The 23,160-nt window shown below is 45.0% G+C and overlaps 1 protein-coding gene across 2 annotated transcripts in view; it reads left to right on the forward strand.

The window, feature by feature from the left end:
• Window positions 1-23,160, forward strand: part of LOC130290757 (cytochrome P450 2F3-like) — a 92,770-nt gene that overhangs the window by 10,132 nt on the left and 59,478 nt on the right. The window contains exon 1 of one of the 2 annotated variants that reach the window (XM_056538816.1): window positions 9,041-9,123. The exons of the other annotated variant lie outside the window; for it this stretch is intronic. The gene's annotated coding sequence lies outside the window, so the exon portion shown is untranslated. Of the gene's footprint in view, window positions 1-9,040; window positions 9,124-23,160 lie in introns of those variants that run through there. 2 annotated transcript variants of the gene reach the window in all.

Genomic DNA, 23,160 nt, shown 5'->3' on the forward strand with positions numbered 1-23,160 from the left:
TATATGGCCCAGAGGATCAAAGCATGGCTTCACTACGCACTTTACACATCTTCGCAGCAAATACATTTTCGCCTCCCCCTTACTTTTCGTGCGCACTTCATGCACACTGTACCATAAGCACAGTCCCGTACACTTGAATGTGATTCACAGTACATTAGTACAGCTCTTTACATGGGGGGAGTACTCTGTTAATGGTGGCAACAGCTGTAGGCAGACACCCGTATCCTGTTCGTAAGATGCCAAAAAGCTATGTGGTGAGCTTGTGGGGATGTAGGGTAGGTAGGGTGTAGCTGTGCAGTGATGAAAGTGTGTTGGATTAACCCTTAACTGTTGTGACACCAGGGTGCGGGTTCTTCCTCTGTATATATATATATATATATATATATATATATATATATCCTACCGCCACCCGTCCCAGGAACAATGGGGAGGAATAAAGGAAACTGGAAATAACTTTACTGCAACTTTTATGCAGGTGAACAGGTAGTAAGAGTCTTTACAGAGGACCGGACTTTAAGTTCCTCACAGTTGGTTGGGACCTTGTAGGGAGTAAGCTCTGAGGCTTGCTTTACGCTGTTCCACTGAATTTAGGGTTTGGTTTTAGGTTCAGTAGTCACGTAGATTTAGGATTGAGTTTAGTTGAACTCACGATTTTGTATCCGGCTGAAGTTAGCAGGCTTCAGGCCTAGATTTGTCTTGAAAGTATACACAGAACTCCTCTCTCTCTGCTAGTCCGGAACCCAAGAGAGTGATGATTGGGTAACAGCGCAAGGGGGCAGGCTCACAGCTTATTGGTTCCCACCAACTGTCAGTCCTTTCACAAAGCATTGTGCTCCATCATGTGACCCACTCAAGTGACCTGAAAGGTCCTTAAGCTTAACCTAACAGTAGGCGCTTAGTAGTCATGTGACCTAAGGTCCTGGAAGTACTATATATTACATATCTATATATTATATACCTATTGTTACGCCGAACGCTCCGGGTCCCCGTTCTTCCCCGGAGCGCTCCCAGCGTTTACCTGCTCGCAGCGCCCCGGTCAGACCCGCTGACCGGGAGCGCTGCGATAGTCTCTCTGCGATTTAAAAGGCCAGTGCGCCGCTGATTGGCGCCTGGTCCAAATTAGTGTTTTCACCTGTGCACTGCTCTATATCACCTCACTTCCAGTTCCCTTCCTTGCCGGATCTTGTTGCCATTGTGCCAGTGAAAGCGTTCCTTGTATGTCCCAAGCCAGTGTTCCAGACCTCCTGCCGTTGCCCCTGACTACGATCCTTGCTGCCTGCCCTGACCTTCTGCTACGTCCGACCTTGCTCTTGCCTAAACCCTTGTACCGCGCCTATTTCAGCAGTCAGTCGGGGTTGAGTCGGTATCGGGTGGAACGACCTGGGGGTTACCTGCCGCAGCAAGTCCATCCCGCTTTGCGGTGGGCTCTGGTGAATACCAATAACCCCTTAGACTCCGTTCCCCTGGTACGGCCCACGTCATCACCCCACTGACACAGAGGATCCACCACCAGTATCCTCTCAGTACCCGGATCCTGACACCTATTATATATACATACATCAAACACATAAAATTTAAGAAGGAAGAGGTGACAAAGGGTTATCCCACGAGGAGGATCCTACCAGTATGCAGGAACTCTGTCTTTGGGGAGTTAGCCTACAAGGTACGGTACAATGTACGATATCGGGACACCTCATATATAAAACTCAACATGTGTATGTATGTGTGTGTGTATGTATGTATGTTTGTATGTTCCAGCATCACGTCCAAACGGCTGGAGATATATCTCGATAATACTTGGTCACATGTTACTTATATGTCCACTTAAAATATAGGATAGTTAATTTAACCCTTAACTACCCCCCATTTGTGAGGGTCGGGGTTTTTGTTTAAAGTCCCATGCAAATCAATTGGAAATGTATGTTCCCACATAACTTCTGTACGGCTGGAGATATTTTAATAATACCTGGAACACATATTACTTATGTGTCAAATAAAAAGATATGATAGTTAAATTAACCCTTACCCAGGGCTGCCATCAGAAATTTCGGGGCCCCTTACACAACTCAAGGCCAAACAGTTTTACCCATCATCACTGCAGAACTTACAAGTGACTCCAGCTCTGATGGGACAGTCAGGAGAACACGCAATGATATCAGTGACCTGAGTGACGTCTTCTGACTTGAGTGATATCTTCTCTGTTATCTTTTCTTCTTCATCGGGTCCAGAGACCAGGTCTTCCTCCAGCTCCATCTTCTCTGCAGAGTCTGAAATCCAGACATCATTGGCTTCTCACATTGTCAGCAGATCCTCATCCTCTGCATGAAGACAGTAATCATTATAACCTTGCCAGAAAGTGTACCCTAAATAAAATACTGCCCCACACTGTACCCTGAATATAATACTGCCATACACTGTACCCACTAAATATATTCCTGCCACACACTGTAACCTGAATATAATACTGCCACACACTGTTCCCACTAAATATAATCCTGCCACACACTGTACCCTGAATATAATACTGCTATGCACTGTATCCACTAAAAATAATCCTGCCACACACTGTAACCTGAATATAATACTGCTGTACACTGTACCCTGATTATAATACTGCCACACACTGTACCCTGAATATAATACTGTTGTACACTGTACCCACTAAATATAATACTGCTATACACTATACCCACTAAATATAATCCTGCCACACATTGTACCCTGAATATAATACTGCTGAACACTGTACCCACTAAATATAATACTGCTACACCCTGTATCCACTAAATATAATCCTGGCACACACTGTAACCTGAATATAATACTGCCACACACTGTACCCTGAATATAATACTGCCACACAATGTACCCTGAATATAAAACTGCCACACACTGTACCCACTAAATATAATACTGCTATACACTGTACCCACTAAATATAATACTGCCACACACTGTACCCAGAATAAAATACTGCTACACACTGTACCCTGAATATAATACTGCTATACACTGTACCCACTAAATATAATCCTGCCACACACTATACCCACTAAATATAATACCTCTTATCCTCTGTGTCCTCATCATTCCTCATCACCCCCATAACCCCAGCCAAACCTCTCCTCATCACTACTATAACCCCCCCGCAGCTCTCCTCATCACTACTATAACCCCCCGCACCTCTCATCACTACCATAACCCCACCGCACCTCTCCTCATCACTACTATAACCCCCCGCATCTCTCCTCATCACTACTATAACCCCCCGCACCTCTCATCATTACAACCCCCCGCACCTCTCCTCATCACTACTATAACCATCCACGCACCTCTCCTCATCACTACAATAACCCACCCACACCTCTCCTCATCACTACTATAACCCCCCACACCTCTCCTCATCACTACTATAACCCCCCCACACCTCTCCTCATCACTACTATAACCCCCCACACCTCTCATCATTACAACCCCCCGCACCTCTCCTCATCACTACTATAACCATCCACGCACCTCTCCTCATCACTACAATAACCCACCCACACCTCTCCTCATCACTACTATAACCCCCCGCACCTCTCCTCATCACTACTATAACCCCCCACACCTCTCCTCATCACTACTATAACCCCCCACACCTCTCCTCATCACTACTATAACCCCCCCCCACAACTCTCATCACTACTATAACCCCCCCTGCACCTCTTCTCATCACTACTATAACCCCCCCACACCTCTCCTCATCACTACTATAACCCTCCGCACCTCTCCTCATCACTACTACAACCCCCCCACAACTCTCATCACTACTATAACCCCCCCGCACCTCTCCTCATCACTACTATAACCCCCCCACACCTCTCCTCATCACTACTATAACCCCCCACACCTCTCCTCATCACTACTATAACCCCCCCACAACTCTCATCACTACTATAACCCCCCCGCACCTCTCCTCATCACTATTATAACCCCACACACCTCTCCTCATCACTACTATAACCCCCCACACCTCTCATCATTACAACCCCCCGCACCTCTCCTCATCACTACTATAACCATCCACGCACCTCTCCTCATCACTACAATAACCCACCCACACCTCTCCTCATCACTACTATAACCCCCCGCACCTCTCCTCATCACTACTATAACCCCCCCACACCTCTCCTCATCACTACTATAACCCCCCACACCTCTCCTCATCACTACTATAACCCCCCCCCACAACTCTCATCACTACTATAACCCCCCCTGCACCTCTTCTCATCACTACTATAACCCCCCCCACACCTCTCCTCATCACTACTATAACCCTCCGCACCTCTCCTCATCACTACTATAACCCCCCCACAACTCTCATCACTACTATAACCCCCCCGCACCTCTCCTCATCACTACTATAACCCCCCCCCACACCTCTCCTCATCACTACTATAACCCCCCACACCTCTCCTCATCACTACTATAACCCCCCCACAACTCTCATCACTACTATAACCCCCCCGCACCTCTCCTCATCACTACTATAACCCCCCACACCTCTCCTCATCACTACTATAACCCCCCCCGCACCTCTCCTCATCACTACTATAACCCCCCCGCACCTCTCCTCATCACTACTATAACCCCCCCGCACCTCTCCTCATCACTACTATAACCCCCCTGCACCTCTCCTCATCACTACTATAACCCCCCCGCACCTCTCCTCATCACTACTATAACCCCCCCGCACCTCTCCTAATCACTACTATAACCCCCCCGCACCTCTCCTCATCACAACTATAACCCCCCGCACCTCTCCTCATCACTACTATAACCCCCCCACACCTCTCCTCATCAAAACTATAACCCCCCGCACCTCCCATCATCACTACTATAACCCCCCCCCCGCACCTCTCTTCATCACTACTATAACCCCCCCGCACCTCTCCTCATCACTACTATAACCCCCCGCACCTCTCATCATCACTACTATAACCCCCCCGCACCTCTCTTCATCACTACTATAACCCCCCCCGCACCTCTCATCATCACTACTATAACCCCCCCCGGCACCTCTCCTCATTACTACTATAACCTCCACACACCTCTCCTCATCACTACTATAACCCCCCACACCTCTCCTCGTCACTACTATAACCCCCCCCACACCTCTCCTCATCACTACTATAACCCCCCCGCACCTCTCCTCATCACTACTATAACCCCCCGCACCTCTTCTCATCACTACTATAACCCCCCACACCTCTCCTCATCACTACTATAACCCCCCCCCGCATCTCTCATCATCACTACTATAACACCCCCCCGCACCTCTCCTCATCACTACTATAACCCCCCCGAACCTCTCCTCATCACTACTATAACCCCCCCCCCGCACCTCTCCTCATTACTACTATAACCCCCCCACACCTCTCCTCATCACTACTATAACCCCCTCACACCACTCCTCATCACTACTATTACCCCCCCTGCACCTCTCCTCATCACTACTATAACCCACCCTGCACCTCTCCTCATCACTACTATAACCCCCCCCCTGCACCTCTCCTCATCACTACTATAACCCCCCCTGCATCTCTCACCACCCCCATAACAACCCCCTGCATCGCTCATCACCCCCATAACCCCCCTCTTAGCACCCCTGCATCTCTCATCACCCCCATAACCCCCCCTTTAATCACCCCCTGCACCTCTCATCACCCCCATAACACCCCCTGCACCTCTCATTACCCCCATAATCCCCCTCTCATCACCCCCATAACCTCCCCATGCACCTCATCACCCCCATAACACCCCCCTGCATCTCTCATCACCCCCATAACACCCCCTGCACCTCTCATCACCCCCATAACACCCCCTGCACCTCTCATTACCCCCATAACCCCCCTCTCATCACCCCCATAACCTCCCCATGCGCCTCATCACCCCCATAACACCCCCTGCACCTCTCATTACCCCCATAACCTCCCCATGCATCTCTCATCACCCCCATTACACCCCCCTGCATCTCTCATCACCCGCATAACCCCCCTGCATCTCTCATCACCCCCATAACCCCCCTCTCATCACCCCCATAACCCCCTGCATCTCTCATCACCCCCCTCTCATCACCCCCATAACACCCCCTGCATCTCTCATTACCCCCATAACCCCCTCTCATCACCCCCATAACACCCCCCAGCATCTCTTATAACCCCCATAACACCCCCTGCATCTCTCATCACCCCCATAATACCCCCCTGCACCTCTCATTACCCCCATAACCCCCCCTCTCATCACCCCCATAACCTCCCCATGCACCTCATCACCCCCATAACACCCTCCTGCATCTCTCATCACCCCGATAACACCCCCCTGCATCTCTCATCACCCCCATAACACCCCCCTGCATCTCATCACCCCCATAACCCCCCTGCACCTCTCATTACCCCCATAACCCCCCTCTCATCACCCCCATAACCCTGCCTCTCATCACCCCCATAACCTCCCCATGCACCTCTCATCACCCCTATAACACCCCAAGCACCTCTCATCACCATTGTAGTCTGCAAACAACACTCTCCCCCCTGCCCCTTCACTTACCCTGCCGCGGGGTTTGGTGCAGCTGCCGCTCCTGTCACAGTGTTCCACTGCATGGGGAGGATTCATCGGGAGGATGCTGGACTGGAGATCGCATCGGGACAGGTCAGGTGACTGGAGTAGACGTGCGTGCCTGCGTGGGGCACGTCGACTCCCATCAACCCCTGGCCTGTCCGGCCCTGCCATACTTCTTAAGGGGCCAGCACCCTAGAAAGAGTGGGCCTCATAGTCCTGCGGGCCCCCCGGACTATGAGGCCCGGTCATAGTTCTGACAGGCACCCAGCCAGGAGTCAGTGAGTGACAGTCGCAGTCACTCACTGACAAGCCGGAAAGAAAGAAAAAAGGTACAGGGACATCCGGGCCTTCCTCAAGCTCCGGGCCCCATACAAGTGTATGGGTTGTACCCCCCTGATGTCGGCCCTGCCCTTACCTACACCCTTATATAAAAGATGATGGCTTTTTGTTTTAAGTTCCATGCGAGTATATGGGACTTTCAGTACCTTACTCCACAAGTTCCACTCTGCATCTTCTGGTGAATGTGTCGGTCTGGCTTGCAAGCCACACCCCATCTCACAAAGACGGGACAGGATATGGGGTTTGGATATGGGGTCGGGATATGGGGTCGGGATATGGGGTCGGGCTATGAGGTCGGGATATGAGGACAGGATAGGAGGTCGAGATAGGAGGATGGTACAGGAGGTCGGGATATGAGGCGGGATATGAGGTTGAGATATGAGGATGGTATATGAGGTCGAGACAGGAGGATGGAATAGGAGGATGGGATATGAGGACAGGATATGAGGATGGGATATGAGGTCGAGACAGGAGGATGGAATAGGAGGATGGGATAGGTGGATGGGATATGAGGACAGGATATGAGGATGGGTTATGAGGACGGGATATGAGGACGGAATATGAGGACGGGATATGAGGACGGGATATGAGGATGGGATATGAAGACAGGATATGAGATTGAGATAGGAGGTCGGGATAGGAAGTCGAGATATGAGGATGGGATATGAGGTCAGGATATGAGGACAGGATATGAGGTCGAGATAGGAGGACGGGATAGGAGGTCAGGATATGAGGTTGAGATATGATGACGGGATATGAGGTTGAGATATGAGGTCGGGATATGAGGACGGGATATGGGGACGGGATATGATAACAATATATGAGGACGGGATATGAAGTCAAAAGCTTCCTCCTTTGTTAATTTTCCTCCCCAACAAGGATTAGGAAGGAAAAACCGGGCAACGCCGGGTACTCAGCTAGTATTATCTATTAGCCAACCCAGAGAATTGTTACAAAAAGCATGTCTCTGGAGGACCTTGGAAATCCAAGTATTAAATGGACACTCAACTGATTTCAATAGGAAATGTGTAATGCTCCATTTTACCTGCGGTGGAGCTGTAGACAAACAAAACACTTGCTGCCAGGTCCCCCCACAGATTACAGCTGATTCTCGGTGATAACATTAATAGCATAGTTTCAGGCCTGTTTTGTATAATTTATCTACATGAAACAACAGGGTTAGGGGCAATTTAATGTGATAACCCGAATGACCGTTCCATTATATACCATGAAATATGACATGGCTACAAAAAGATTAACCCACAACCATTTGAAAAGATTTTATAACACCTTTCTTGGACATGTAAGACAATTCTTGGTTATAGACAGAGAGATCAAATGTCTGAAATGTGAGCAGTAAAGAATCTCAGTGTTTTTGTTATATGGGTTACTTAATATTCTGAGTAATTATAATATTGTATAAATGCATTATATGGATAAAGCTTCCATTAAGTGGTATATTCAAGCAAAAAAGAAAAATAGCTAAGCAAAGATGGTGTTGTATTCCACTATTGGTGACTATAGCACTGGTGTTCTCAAGCTAGATTCTGTGTGTGAGGAATGTAAGAAATAATAAAAGTTAAGAGAAATATTGACTATTGATAATAGATTGTGTTTATTAATAAAATGTATATAATTAAATAAATTTGTGCTATATGTGTGGGGTCTGCAGGGCCCATTCAGACCACCCACAAAACACTAAAATCGGTTTTAAATACGTTTAAAAAAAAAAACATTAATAGAATAAAATAAAAATAAAAGAGTATAAATATTTATGCCGCTGGCTTGTTAGCTCATATGCTGTGGAGCTATATGCATTTACCGCAATAGAAATACATAGGATGCTTGGTAGCGGTATGTATATATGTTATGGCAGACAATGTTGCAAATTGTGCATTTATATACAATATATTGAACACATCCTATTTTGCCCACATTTGAAACATTTGTCTTCTGTGAAGACTAGTAATGTAATTGTATCAAAGTTCAGTTCTGCTGCCTGTGGGAAAGAGATTCCTGGTTACTTATTGTACCTTGAGATAAAATGCCTGTCAACACAGCTCCTGTGTAATGAATATTACGTTAATGCATTCTGTGAAGGCTGATGCGATGTCGGCAATGTGCGCCGTTCCTTGTTGCTGTAAGAAGATAGTGGCCCTCATTTACTAAGAAAATCGGGTTGTAAGTCTATGTTGCTTTCTTACCCGACTGCTTTTTTCCCCTGGTATTTATTATTATGTCGCATCCTGTTTGTCGCACGTGGGTTTTGTTGGTTTTGGTTTCCAACTCCTCTGAGCTGTTGGGGAAAAAATCCACAACAATACAACAAATTTGGGTTGGAAACCTTTATAAATACGTGGGAAAGCTCAGAAATGTCGGGTTACGCCCCTTTTTGGGGTTTGGGAGAATCCACATCGGGTCCGTCGGGAAAAAATGTTGCATCGTGTCGCAGACTGGCGCACGATGTCTGCGACATGTCGCAGACAAAGATGCGCCAAAGAAACCCGACAAAACAAGTCGGGTTTACAATAGTAAATGAGGAGCAGTGTTATATATAGTTTATTTATATTTACTTTTATTATTTTTATCCTCATTTTTTATTTTCATGTCATATATATTTTGCAATTTTCCACCACTGTTTACACATATTTAGATAAATTAAAAATACATTCAAAGTTCGGTCTGTACATTATTTCCCTTGATCCTGCAAACTATTCAGGTCTCTTATATTATCTATTAGCCAACTCGGAGAACTGTTACAAAAAGCATGTCTCTGGAGGACCTAGGAAATCCAAGTATTAAAGGAGTACTCCGTTGCACACTTTTTTCATTTTATCCCGTCCGGGCTGCAAAATAAAAGAAAACACACTTTCTCTTACCTGCCAACGAGCCCCCGGAGCTCCGGTACACTCCGGTACTGGTGTTCGGTCCCCGGGCTGTATTCTTCTTACTTCCTGTTAGCCCGGCATGTCACACGGAGCTTCAGCCTATCACTGGCAGAGGCGGGAAATCGCTGAGGCTGGTGATAGGCTGAAGCTCTGTGTGACGTGCCGGGCTAACAGGAAGTAAGAAGAATACAGCCCGGGGACCGAATACCTGTACCGGAGTGTACCGGAGCTCCGGGGGCTCGTTGGCAGGTAAGAGAAAGTTTGTTTTCTTTTATTTTGCAGCCCGGACGGGATAAAATGAAAAAAATGTGCACCAGAGTACTCCTTTAAATGGACACTCAACTGATTTCAATAGGAAATGTGTAATGCTCCATTTTACCTGCGGTGGAGCTGTAGACAAACAAAACACTTGCTGCCAGGTCCCCCCACAGATTACAGCTGATTCTCAGTGATAACATTAATAGCATAGTTTCAGGCCTATTTTGTATAATTTATCTACATGAAACAACAGGGTTAGGGGCAATTTAATGTGATAACCCGAATGACTGTTCCATTATATACCATGAAATATGACATGGCTACAAAAAGATTAACCCACAACCATTTAAAAGATTTTATAACACCTTTCTTGGACATGTAAGACAATTCTTAGAGGTAGACAGCGAGATCAAATGTCTGAAATGTGAGCAGTAAAGAATCTCAGTGTTTTTGTTATATGGGTTACTTAATATTCTGAGTAATTATAATATTGTATAAATGCATTATATGGATAAAGCTTCCATTAAGTGGTATATTCAAGCAAAAAAGAAAAATAGCTAAGCCAGGGTGGTAGCACTGGAATATGGTAGCTATTGGTAGCACTGGAATATGCTTAACCCCTTAAGGACACATGACGTTCTCATACGTCTCCATTTCCGAGTCCTTAACCCCTTAAGGACTCAGGGTTTTTCCGTTTTTGCACTTTGGTTTTTTCCTCCTTACCTTTTAAAAATCATAACCCTTTCAATTTTCCACCTAAAAATCCATATTATGGCTTATTTTTTGCATCGCCAATTCTACTTTGCAGTGACATTAGTCATTTTACCCAAAAATGCACGGCGAAACGGAAAAAAAAATCATTGTGCGACAAAATCGAAAAAAAAACACCATTTTGTAACTTTTGGGGGCTTCCGTTTCTACGCAGTGCATATTTCGGTAAAAATTACACCTTATCATTATTCTGTAGGTCCATACGGTTAAAATGATCCCCTACTTATATAGGTTTGATTTTGTCGCACTTCTGGAAAAAATCATAACTACATGCAGGAAAATTTTTACGTTTAAAAATGTCATCTTCTGACCCCTATAACTTTTTTATTTTTCCACGTACGGGGCGGTATGAGAACTCATTTTTTGCGCCGTGATCTGAAGTTTTTAACGGTATGATTTTTGTTTTGATATGACTTTTTGATCACTTTTTATTCATTTTTTAATGTTATAAAAAGTTACCAAAATACGCTTTTTTGGACTTTGGAATTTTTTTGCGCGTACGCCATTAACCGTACGGCTTAATTAATGATATATTTTTATAGTTCGGACATTTACGCACGCGGCGATACCACATATGTTTATTTTTATTTTTTTTACACTGTTTTATTTTATTTATGGGAAAAGGGGGGTGATTCAAACTTTTATTAGGGAAGGGGTTAAATGACCTTTATTAACACTTTTTTTAAACTTTTTTTTTGCAGTGTTATAGGTCCCGTAGGGACCTATAACACTGCACACACTGATCTCCTATGCTGATCACTGGCGTGCATTAACACGCCTGTGATCAGCATTATCGGCGCTTGACTGCTTCTGCCTGGATCTCAGGCACGGAGCAGTCATTCGTCGATCGGACACCGAGGAGGCAGGTAAGAGCCCTCCCGGTGTCCGATCAGCTGTTCGGGACGCCGCGATTTCACCGCGGCGGTCCCGAACAGCCCGACTGAGCAGCCAGGTCACTTTCAGTTTCACTTTAGAAGCGGCGGTCAGCTTTGACCGCCGCTTCTAAAGGGTTAATACCGCACATCGCCGCGATCGGCGATGTGTGGTATTAGCCGCGGGTCCCGGCCGTTGATTAGCGCCAGGACCCACGCGATATGATGCGGGATCGCGGCGCGATCCCGCTTCATATCGCGGGAGCCGGCGCAGGACGTAAATATACGTCCTGCGTCGTTAAGGGGTTAAGGACACATGACGTGTGAGAACGTCATGTGTTTTACCGGCCCCCCGCAACCATCTGGAGCGGAGCCGGTGCCCGATGCCTGTTGAAATCGTTCTGCAGGCATCGGGGCATATCGGCGATGGCCGCAGATCTGCGGCGGATTCCGGGTCAATCGGGTCTCCAGTGACCCGGTGACCCGGAATTATACAGCCAGAGCCTGCAGGGGTGAGGTGGCACTGGTGCCACCTCACGATCGCCCTGATTCGTCGGCCGGATTACCGGCCGACCAATCAGGGCGCCTGTTGCGGGTGTCACTCCCGCAACCCGCTCCGCCCCTCTTCCGGAGGACGTGAGCGGGTGCGGGACGTGCACCCCGGGGTGCTGGGACCCCGATCCCCGGCGTCCCTGTTGGGATCGGGGCCCCAGGAGCAGCAGCGACGACGAGGGACTGACCTGATGCGGCTGGATCGTTGGAGGTGAGTGACAGCCTCCTGCTGTTGCTTAGCAACAGCTCCCAGCATGCAAAAAGGGCATGCTGGGAGCTGTAGTTATGCAACAGCAGGAGGCAGACCACCACAAGTCCCAGCATTCCCTTATGGGCATGCTGGGACTTGTAGTTTTGCAACAGCTGGAGGCACATTCTTTCTATGGAAAAGTGTACCTTCAGCTGTTGAATAACTACAACTCCCAGCTTGCACAATCAGCTAAAGTGCATGTTGGGAGTTGTAGTGGTGCATCTGGTGGTTGCATAACTACAACTCCCAGCATGCCCGTTGGCTGTCGGTGACTGCTGAGAGTTGTAGTTTTGCCACAGCTGAAGGCACACTGAGTTAAGTAGCAAAGCAGTGTGTCTCCAGCTGTTGCATAACTACAATCCCCAGCATCCCCAGCCAAAGTAGTATGCCTCCAGCTGCTGCATAACTACAAGACCCAGCATGCCCTTCCGCTGTCCGTACATGCTGGGGGTTGTAGCTTTTGCAACAGCTGAAGGCACACTGGTTGCAAAACACTGAGTTTGTTACCAAACTCGGTGTTTCACAACCAGTGTACCTCCAGCTGTTGCAAAACTACAACTCCCAGCATGCACTGATAGACCGTACATGCTGGGAGTTGTAGCTTTGCAACAGCTGGATGTCCCCCCCCCCCAATGTAAATGTACAGGGTACACTCAGATGGGCGGCGGATTAAAGGAAGTATCCGGCTGCAAGTTTGAGCTGCGGCAAATTTTCTGCCGCAGCTCAAACTGCCAGCGAGAAACTACTGTGAACCCCCGCCCGTGCGACTGTACCCTAAAAACACTACACTAACACACAATAAAATAAAAAGTAAAAAACACTACGTATACACATACCCCTACACAGCCCCCCTCCCCTCCCCAATAAAAATGAAAAACGTCTGGTACGCCACTGTTTCCAAAACGGAGCCTCCAGCGGTTGCAAAACTACAACTCCCAGCATGCACTGATAGACCGTACATGCTGGGAGTTGTAGTTTTGCAACAGCTGGATGTCCCCCCCCCCCCCCAATGTGAACGTACAGGGTTCACTCACATGGGCGGAGGATTACAGTAAGTATCCGGCTGCAAGTTTGAGCTGCGGCAAATTTTCTGCCGCAGCTCAAACTGCCAGCAAGAAACTACTGTGAACCCCCGCCCATGCGACTGTACCCTAAAAACACTACACTACACTAACACAAAATAAAATAAAAAGTAAAAAACACTACATATACACATACCCCTATACAACCCCCCTCCCCAATAAAATTGAAAAACGTCTGGAACGCCACTGTTTCCAAAACGGAGCCTCCAGCTGTTGCAAAACAACTACTCCCAGTATTGCCAGATAGCCGTTGACTGTCTAGGCATGCTGGGAGTTTTACAACAGCTGGAGGCACCCTGTTTGGGAATCACTGGAGTAGAATACCCCTTTGTCCATCCCTATGCAATCCCTAATTCAGGCCTCAAATGCGCATGGCGCTCTTACTTTGGAGCCCTGTCATATTTCAAGGCAACAGTTTAGGGTCACATATGGGGTATCGCCGTACTCGGGAAAAATTGTGTTGCAAATTTTGGGGGGTATTTTCTGCTATTACCCTTTTTAAAAATGTAACATTTTTGGGAAAACAAGCATTTTAGGTAAAAAAAAATATATGTTTTTTTACACATGCAAAAGTCGTGAAACACCTGTAGGGTATTAAGGTTCAAATTACCCCTTGTTACGTTCCCCGAGGGGTCTAGTTTCCAAAATGGTATGCCATGTGTTTTTTTTTTGCTGTCCTGGCACCATAGGGGCTTCCTAAATGCGGCATGCCCCCAGAGCAAAATTTGCTTTCAAAAAGCCAAATGTGACTCCTTCTCTTCTGAGACCTGTAGTGTGCCAGCAGAGCACTTTTCACCCCCATATGGGGTGCTTTCTGTATCGGCAGAAATTGGGCTTCAAATTTTTGGGGGTATTTTCTGCAATTACCCTTTTTAAAAATGTACAATTTTTGGGAAACCAAGCATTTTAGGAAAAAAATATATATATATTTTTTTACATATGCAAAAGTCGTGAATCACCTGTGGGGTATTAAGGTTCACTTTACCCCTTGTTACGTTCCCTGAGGGGTCTAATTTCCAAAATGGTATGCCATGTGTTTTTTTTTTTTTGCTGTCCTGGCACCATAGGGGCTTCCTAAAGGTGACATGCCCCCCCCCAAAACCATTTGTCGCTCCTTCCCTTCTGAGCCCTCTACTGTGCCCGCCGAACACTTTACATAGACATCTGAGGTATGTGCTTACTCGAGAGAAATCGCGTTTCAAATACAAGTAAAAATTTTCTCCTTTTTACCCCTTGCAAAAATTCAAAAATTGGGTCTACAAGAACATGCGAGTGTAAAAAATGAAGATTTAGAATTTTCTCCTTCACTTTGCTGCTATTCCTGTGAAACACCAAAAGGGTTAATACATTTACTGAATGTCATTTTGAATACTTTGGGGGGTGTAGTTTTTATAATGGGGTCTTTTATGGGGTATTTCTAATATGAAGACCCTTGAAATCCACTTCAAAACTGAACTGGTCCCTGAAAAATAGTGAGTTTGAAAATCTTGTGAAAATTTCAAAATTGCTGCTGAACTTTGAAGCCTCTGGTGTCTTCCAAAAGTAAAAACTCATAAATTTTATGATGCAAACATAAAGAAGACATATTGTATATGTGAACCCCCCAAAAAAATATTTTAAATATCCATTTTCCTTACAAGCAGAGAGCTTCAAAGTTAGAAAAATGCAAAATTTTCATTTTTTTCCATCAAATTTTGGGATTTTTCACCAAGAAAGGATGCAAGTTACCATAAAATGTTACCACTACGTTAAAGTAGAATATGTCACGAAAAAACAATCTCGGAATCAGAATGATAACTAAAAGCATTCCAGAGTTATTAATGTTTAAAGTGACAGTGGTCAGAATTGCAAAAAACGCTCTGGTCCTTAAGGTGTAACATGGCCTGGTCCTTAACCCCTTAAGGAACGGGGTTTTTTCCGTTTTTGCATTTTCGTTTTTTGTTCCTTGCCTTTAAAAAATCATAACTCTTTCAATTTTGCACCTAAAAATACATATGATAGCTTATTTTTTGCGCCACTAATTCTACTTTGTAAAGACGTCAGTCATTTTGCCCAAAAATCTACGGTGAAACGAAGAAAAAAAAAATCATTGTGCGACAAAATTGAAAAAAAAAACGCTGTTTTGTAACTTTTGGGGGCTTCCGTTTCTACGTAGTGCATTTTTCGGTAAAAATGACACCTTATCTTTATTCTGTAGGTCCATACGATTAAAATGATACCCTACTTATATAGGTTGGATTTTGTCGCACTTCTGAAAAAAATCATAACTACATGAAGGAAAATGTATACGTTTAAAATTGTCATCTTCTGACCCCTATAACTTTTTTATTTTTCCGCATATGGGGTGGTATGAGGGCTCATTTTTTGCGCCATGATCTGAAGTTTTTAACGGTCCCATTTTTGCATTCATAGGACTTATTGATCTTTTTATTCATTTTTAAATTATATAAAAAGTGACCAAAAATGCACTATTTTGGACTTTGGAATTTTTTTGCACGCACGCCATTGACCGAGCGGTTTAATTAATGATATATTTTTATAATTCAGACATTTCCGCACGCGGTGATACCATATATGTTTATTTTTATTTACACTGTGTTTTTTTTTGGGGGGAAAAGGGGGGTGATTCAAACTCTAATAGGGGAAGAGTTAAATGATCTTTATTCACTTTTTTTTCACTTTTTTTTGCAGTGTTATAGGTCCCATTGGGACCTATAACACTGCACACACTGATCATCATTGATCACTGGTTTCTCATAGGAAACCAGTGATCGACGATTCTGCCGCATGACTGCTCATGCCTGGATCTCAGGCACTGAGCAGTCATTCGGCGATCGGACAGCGAGGAGGCAGGGCCCTCCCGCTGTCCTGTAAGCTGTTCGGGATGCCGCGATTAGCCGCGGCTATCCCGAACAGCCCGACTGAGCTAGCCGGCAACTTTCACTTTCACTTTTAGCTGCGGGGCTCAGCTTTGAGCGCGCTATTAGAGGCGGGTCCCGGCTACACTATGACGCCGGGCCCGCCGTGATATGACGCGGGGTTACTGTGTAACCCCTTCCCGCTATTGGACGTATGCATACGTCCAGGCGAACTACACGTTCGCGCAAATGGACGTATGCATACGTCCAAGCGATCTCCTGCTCTGCCGCAGGCAGCGCAGGAGATCGCGGGTGGGACTCAGCTGTCAATCACAGCCGGAGTCCCACCGCAGCTACCGGGGCCGCGATCGCATCGGTCCCGGCAGCATTAACCCTATAGATGCCGTGATCAGTTCTGATCACGGCATCTATGGTGTTTGCAGGGGGAGTGCTCTCCCCTGCCCACCAACGGCGGCGCCGCGATAAAATAAGGGGATCGAGGGTGTCCAAGACACCCTCGATCCCCCTTGAAGAGATAGGAGTGAGGTGGCAGGGTTGCCACCCCTCCTATCCCTGCTATTGATCGGCGGAGCGACCGACCAATAGCAGACTGGGGGCGGGGGGGTTAAAGTTCGGTTCCCCCCCGCTATGCCCACCCATCGGCGGCGAAGCTCCAGATGACGGCGGCGGCTGTGATCATGGCGGCGGTGGAGGTGAGTATGGCGCCACGTGTCCGGGAGTCTGTTGCCTAGCAACATCTGCAGGGCGACAGTTTGGAGATTGGTCTCTAAACTGTGGCCCTCCAGATGTTGCAAAACTACAACTCCCACCATGCCTTGACAGCTGTTTGCTGTGTTGGCATGCTGGGAGTTGTAGTTTTGCAAGATTTAGAGGGGTTCAGGCTAGAGATCACTGACAGTGGTCTCTAAACTGTAGCCCTCCAGATGTTACAAAATTACAACTCCCAGCATGCCCAGACAGCATTTTGCTGTCTTAGCATGCTGAGATTTGTAGTTTTGCAACATCTGGAGGGCCACAGTTTAGAGACCACTGTCAGTGATCTCCAGCCTGAACCCCTCTAAATCTTGCAAAACTACAACTCCCAGCATTCAGGAACAGCAAATGGCTGTCTCGGCATGCTGGGAGTTGTACTTGCGTGCCTCCAGCTGTTACATAACTACATCTCCCAGCATTCCCTTTGGCAATCAGTACATGCTGAGAGTTGTAGTTCTGCAACAGCTGGAGGCACACTGGTTGGGAAATACCGAGTTAGGTAATAGGTTCTATTACCTAACTCAGTATTTTCCAACCAGTGTGCCTCCAGCTGTTGCAAAACTACAACTCCCAGCATGCACGTTCTGTCAGTGCATGCTGAAAGTTGTAGTTTTGCCCCCCCCCCCTCCCATGTGAATGTACAGGTTACATTCACACTGGCGGCGGATTACAGTGAGTTCCCTGCTTCAAGTTTGAGCTGCAGCCGCAGCTCAAACTCCTAGCGGGAGACTCAGTGTAATCCGCCGTCAGTGTGAATGTAACCTAAAAACACTACACTACACTAACATAAAATAAGAGTAAAACACTACATATACACACGTACACTGCCCCCCCCTACCACCCCCCCTTCCCCCCCCCCCCAATAAAAATGAAAAACGTATCCTACAGCAGTGTTTCCAAAACGGAGCCTCCAGCTGTTGCAAAACAAAAACTCCCAGCATTTCCGGACAGCCATTGACTGTCCAAGCATGCTGGGAGTTTAGCAACAGCTGGAGGCACCCTGTTTGGGAATCACTGGCTTAGAATACCCCTACGTCCACCCCTATGCAAATCCCTAATTTAGGCCTCAAATGCGCATGGCGCTCTCACTTTGGAACCCTGTCGTATTTCACGGCAACAGTTTAGAGCCACATATGGGGTATCGCCGTACTCGGGAGAAATTGCCTAACAAATTTTGGTGGCCTTTTTCTCCTTTTACCCCTTATGAAAAGGTAAAGTTGGGGTCTACACCAGCATGTTAGTGTAAAAAAAAACATTTTTGTACACTAACATACTGGTGTTGCCCCATACTTTAAAATTTCACAAGCGGTAAAAAAAAAAAAGCCTCCAAAATTTGTAACGCAATTTCTCCTGAGTACGGAGATACCCCATATGTGGGCGCAAAGTGTTCTGGGGACGCACAACAAGGCTCAGAAGGGAGAGTGCACCATGTAAATTTGAGGTCTAAAATGGTGATTTGCACAGGGGTGGCTGATTTTACAGCGGTTCTGACATAAGTGCAAAACAACTAATACCCACATGTGACCCCATTTTGGAAACTACACCCCTCACGGAATTTAATAAGGGGTACAGTGAGCATTTACACCCCACAGGTGTCTGACAGATCTTTGAAACAGGGGTCTGTGAAAATGAAAAATAAAATTTTTAATTTGCACTGCCCACTGTTCCAAAGATCCGTCAAATGCCAGTGGGGTGTAAATGCTCCCTGCACCCCTTATTACCTTCCGTGAGGGGTGTAGTTTTAAAAATGGGTTCACATGTGGGGGGGGGGTCCACTGTTCTGGCACCACGGGGGGCTTTGGAAATGCACATGGCCAAATTCTCTCTCCAAAAGCTCAATGATGCTCCTTCTTTTCTGAGCATTGTAGTTCGCCCCCAGTGTACTTCACATCCACTTATGGGGTATTTCCATACTCAGAAGAGATGGGGTTACAAATTTTGGGGGGTATTTTATGCTATATCCCTTGTAAAAATGTAAAATTTGGGGGAAAACAAGCATTTTAGTGTGAAATTTTTTTTTTTTTTTTTTTACATATGCAAAAGTCGTGAAACACCTGTGGGGTATTAAGGTTCACTTTACCCCTTGTTACGTTCCCCAAGGGGTCTAGTTTCCAAAATGGTATGCCATGTGGGTTTTTTTTTTCTGTCCTCGCACCATAGGGGCTTCCTAAATGAGGCATGCACCCAGAGCAAATTTGCTTCCAAAAAGCCAAATGTGACTCCTTCTCTTCTGAGACCTGTAGTGCGCCAGCAGAGCACTTTTCATCCCCATATTGGGTGTTCTCTGAATCGGGAGAAATTGTGCTTCAAATTTTGGGGGGTATTTTCTGCTATTACCTTTTTTTAAAATGTAAATTTTTTGCTAAACCAAGCAAAATTTGCTTCCAAAAAGCCAAATATGACTCCTTCTCTTCTGAGCATTGTAGTTCGCCCGTAGTGCAATTCAGGTCAACCTATGGGGTACCTCCATACTCAGAAGAGATGGGGTTACACATTTTGGGGGGTATTTTCTGCTATTAACCCTTGCAAAAATGTGAAATTTGGGGGGGAAACACATTTTAGTGAAAAACATTTTTTTTTTTTTACATATGCAAAAGTCACGAAACACCTGTGGGGTACTAAGGCTCACTTAATTCCTTGTTACGTTCCTCAAGGGGTCTAGTTTCCAAAATGGTATGCCATGTGTTTTTTTTTTTTTTTTTGCTGTTTTGGCACCATAGGGGCTTCTTAAATGCAACATGCCCCCCAAAAACCATTTCAGAAAAACGTACTCTCCAAAATCCCCTTGTCGCTCCTTCGCTTCTGAGTCCTCTACTGCACCCGCCGAACAATTTACATAGACATATGAGGTATGTGCTTACTCGAGAGAAATTGGGCTACAAATTCAAGTATAAATTTTATCCTTTTACCCCTTGTAAAAATTAAAAAATTGGGTCTACAAGAACATGCAAGTGTAAAAAATGAAGATTTTGAATTTTCTCCTTCACTTTGCTGCTTTTCCTGTGAAACACCTAAAGGGTTAAAACACTTACTGAATGTCATTTTGAATACTTTGGGGGGTGCAGTTTTTATAATGGGGTCATTTATGGGGTATTTCTAATATGAAGACCCTTCAAATCCACTTCAAACCTGAACTGGTCCATGAAAAATAGCGAGTTTGAAAATTTTGTGAAAAATTGTAAAATTGCTGCTGAACTTTGAAGCCCTCTGATGTCTTCCAATAGTAAAAACACATCAATTTTATGATGAAAATATAAAGTAGACATATTGTATATGTGAATCCAAAAAAATAATAATTGGAATATCCATTTTCCTTACAAGCAGAGAGCTTCAAAGTTAGAAAAATGCAAAATTTTCAATTTTTTCATCAAATTTGGGGATTTTTCACCAAGAAAGGATGCAAGTTACCACAAAAATTTACCACTATGTTAAAGTAAAATATGTCACGAAAAAACAATCTCGTAATCAGATTGATAAGTAAAAGCATTCCAGAGTTATTAATGTTTAAAGTGACAGTGGTCAGATGTGCAAAAAAGGGCTGCGTCCTAGAGGTGAAAATGGGCTGTGTCCTTAAGGGGTTAAGGGGTTAACGGGGTACTCCGGTGAAAAACTTTTTTTTTTTTTTTTTTTTATCAACTGGTGCCAGAAAGTTAAACAGATTTGTAAATTACTTCTATTAAAAAATATTAATCCTTCTTATACTTATTAGCTGCTGAATACTACAGTGGAAATTATTTTCCGTTTGAAACACAGAGCTCTCTGCTGACATCACGAGTACAGTGCTCTCTGCTGACATCTCTGTCCATTTTATGAACTGTCCAGAACAGCATATGTTTACAATGGGGATTTCCTTTTACTCTGGACAGTTCCTAAAAATGGACAGAGATGTCAGCAGAGAGCACTGTGCTCATGATGTCAGCAGACAGCTCTGTGTTTCAAACGGAAAATAATTTCCACTGTAGTATTCAGCAGCTAATACAGGAAGGATTAAGTACAGGAAGGATTAAGATTTTTTTAATAGAAGTAATTTACAAATCTGTTTAACTTTCTGGCCCCAGTTGATTTAAAAAAAAAAAGTTTTTCACCGGAGTACCCCTTTAAAGACCTTATTGTGGATCCGAGGTGAATAAATAAGGGGAACAGATATAAATACAGATTCAAACGAGTACAGGTTAAAGGTTGTGTACCCAATACAACCTCAATAAAAATGAAGATATAAAGGAGGTTACCGTTTCTGTGTGTGAGGAGTGTAAGAAATAATGATAAATGCTGAGAGAAATATTGACTATTAATAATAGATGTGTTTATTAATAAGATGTATCCATCTCCAGGTGAGCAGGTATATACATTTTATTAATAAACACAATCTATTATCAATAGTCAATATTTCTCTCAGCATTTATCATTATTTCTTACACTCCTCACACACAGAATCTAGCTTGAGAATGGTAACCTCCTCCTTTATCTCTTATTGTGGATCCACCTGTAGAGACTGGATAGAACCAGATTCTTTTATACAATTATATTTTCATATTTGTCTTCTGCTTTTTTCATATTTGTCTTCTGCCGAGCGATCCAAAAAAGTGATATAGATTCCTTTTTTAATCAAATTTCGTAGGATACCATTAAAAAAATATTAAAAATGAGACAATAGTAATGGGAAAATTTGTATTTAACTAAATTTATCTTTATTATAACACAATTTTAATTAATTTTTAAACAGGGATAAATTTATGTGGGCAGGCAGGGCACTAAAAAGTATATACGGCATATACTCATACTACAGTGGGACCAGAGAAGAGCGGCCGGCCGCCTGCATCTATACATTATACAGGATGATTGCATCGGGTGTCAGAAGTTACACTCGCTGCGATCTGTCCATTTATGCAGGTACTACAGCTCCCAGCATGGAGTGTGCTCCATGTTGGGAGCAGTAGTACCTGCAGTTGAGGACAGATCACAGCAAGTATCACTCCTATCTATTGCATGAGACAATATCATGTGACAGAAGAGTTCAGTATCATGAATGGCAAAATGAAATCAAACCTCAATAAGTTGGACAATACCAAGGGACGAACTTCCAGGGTTGATGGGAATCAGCGGCGCTGACCAGGAATAGACCGGTCAGGTAGGTAAAAGAAGAATTTATTTTCAAATAATGCAACGCATTTCACCGCACATATTCCAGTCCTATAGTCACCAATAGTGGCTGGGAAGGCTGCAGACCGGGCTTATTGCTCACATCACGCTGACCATTGTTGTGTGTGAGTCCACACAACCGCTTTCAGTAAGGGTCAAACCTATATTGGCTGTTTGCACCTGTGTCCGGCAGTATTACGCTATGGAGCGCTCTTCCTTCTCTTTTTAGTTTCAATAAGTTTAAGGAATACATAACCCAAATGAAACAAAAGACATTTGTACGCGACCCTGATGACTATGCAAACAATAAAGTATATACGTGGAAGACACAACATAAAAAGCCAAAATCCATTTTAAAAAAGTTACACGGAAAACGCACTGATATGCACATTACCTTTTCCTCTTCAGAGGGCGAGGCACAAGATTCATCCCATGAGTTTTCGGATTCTGATTCCACATTGGATTTTCCACATGCCACATAACAGTGTAACTTACAAAAAAATGGGGGGGGGGGGGGGGGGTCCAGAAACAGGTAGAACAGAATACGAAAAAAAACAATGAACAAGAAAGGAAAAGAACCAGATACTGGGCGAGCACTTCCAAAGGAGGAAACACAGATCGGGAGAGATACTACACCCGCAATGCCAGAAACAAGTAACTGATTGCAATCAGTTCACTGTCCTGAATATGTCTGCTAAGATTATTTCTAAAGAGACTGTCCTGTCACGTGGTTTGAACTTTGTTCCCAGCAAGAATTTTGACATCTATCAGACT

Source organism: Hyla sarda, chromosome 9 (genome assembly GCF_029499605.1).
Source record: "Hyla sarda isolate aHylSar1 chromosome 9, aHylSar1.hap1, whole genome shotgun sequence".
NCBI lineage: Eukaryota > Metazoa > Chordata > Amphibia > Anura > Hylidae > Hyla > Hyla sarda.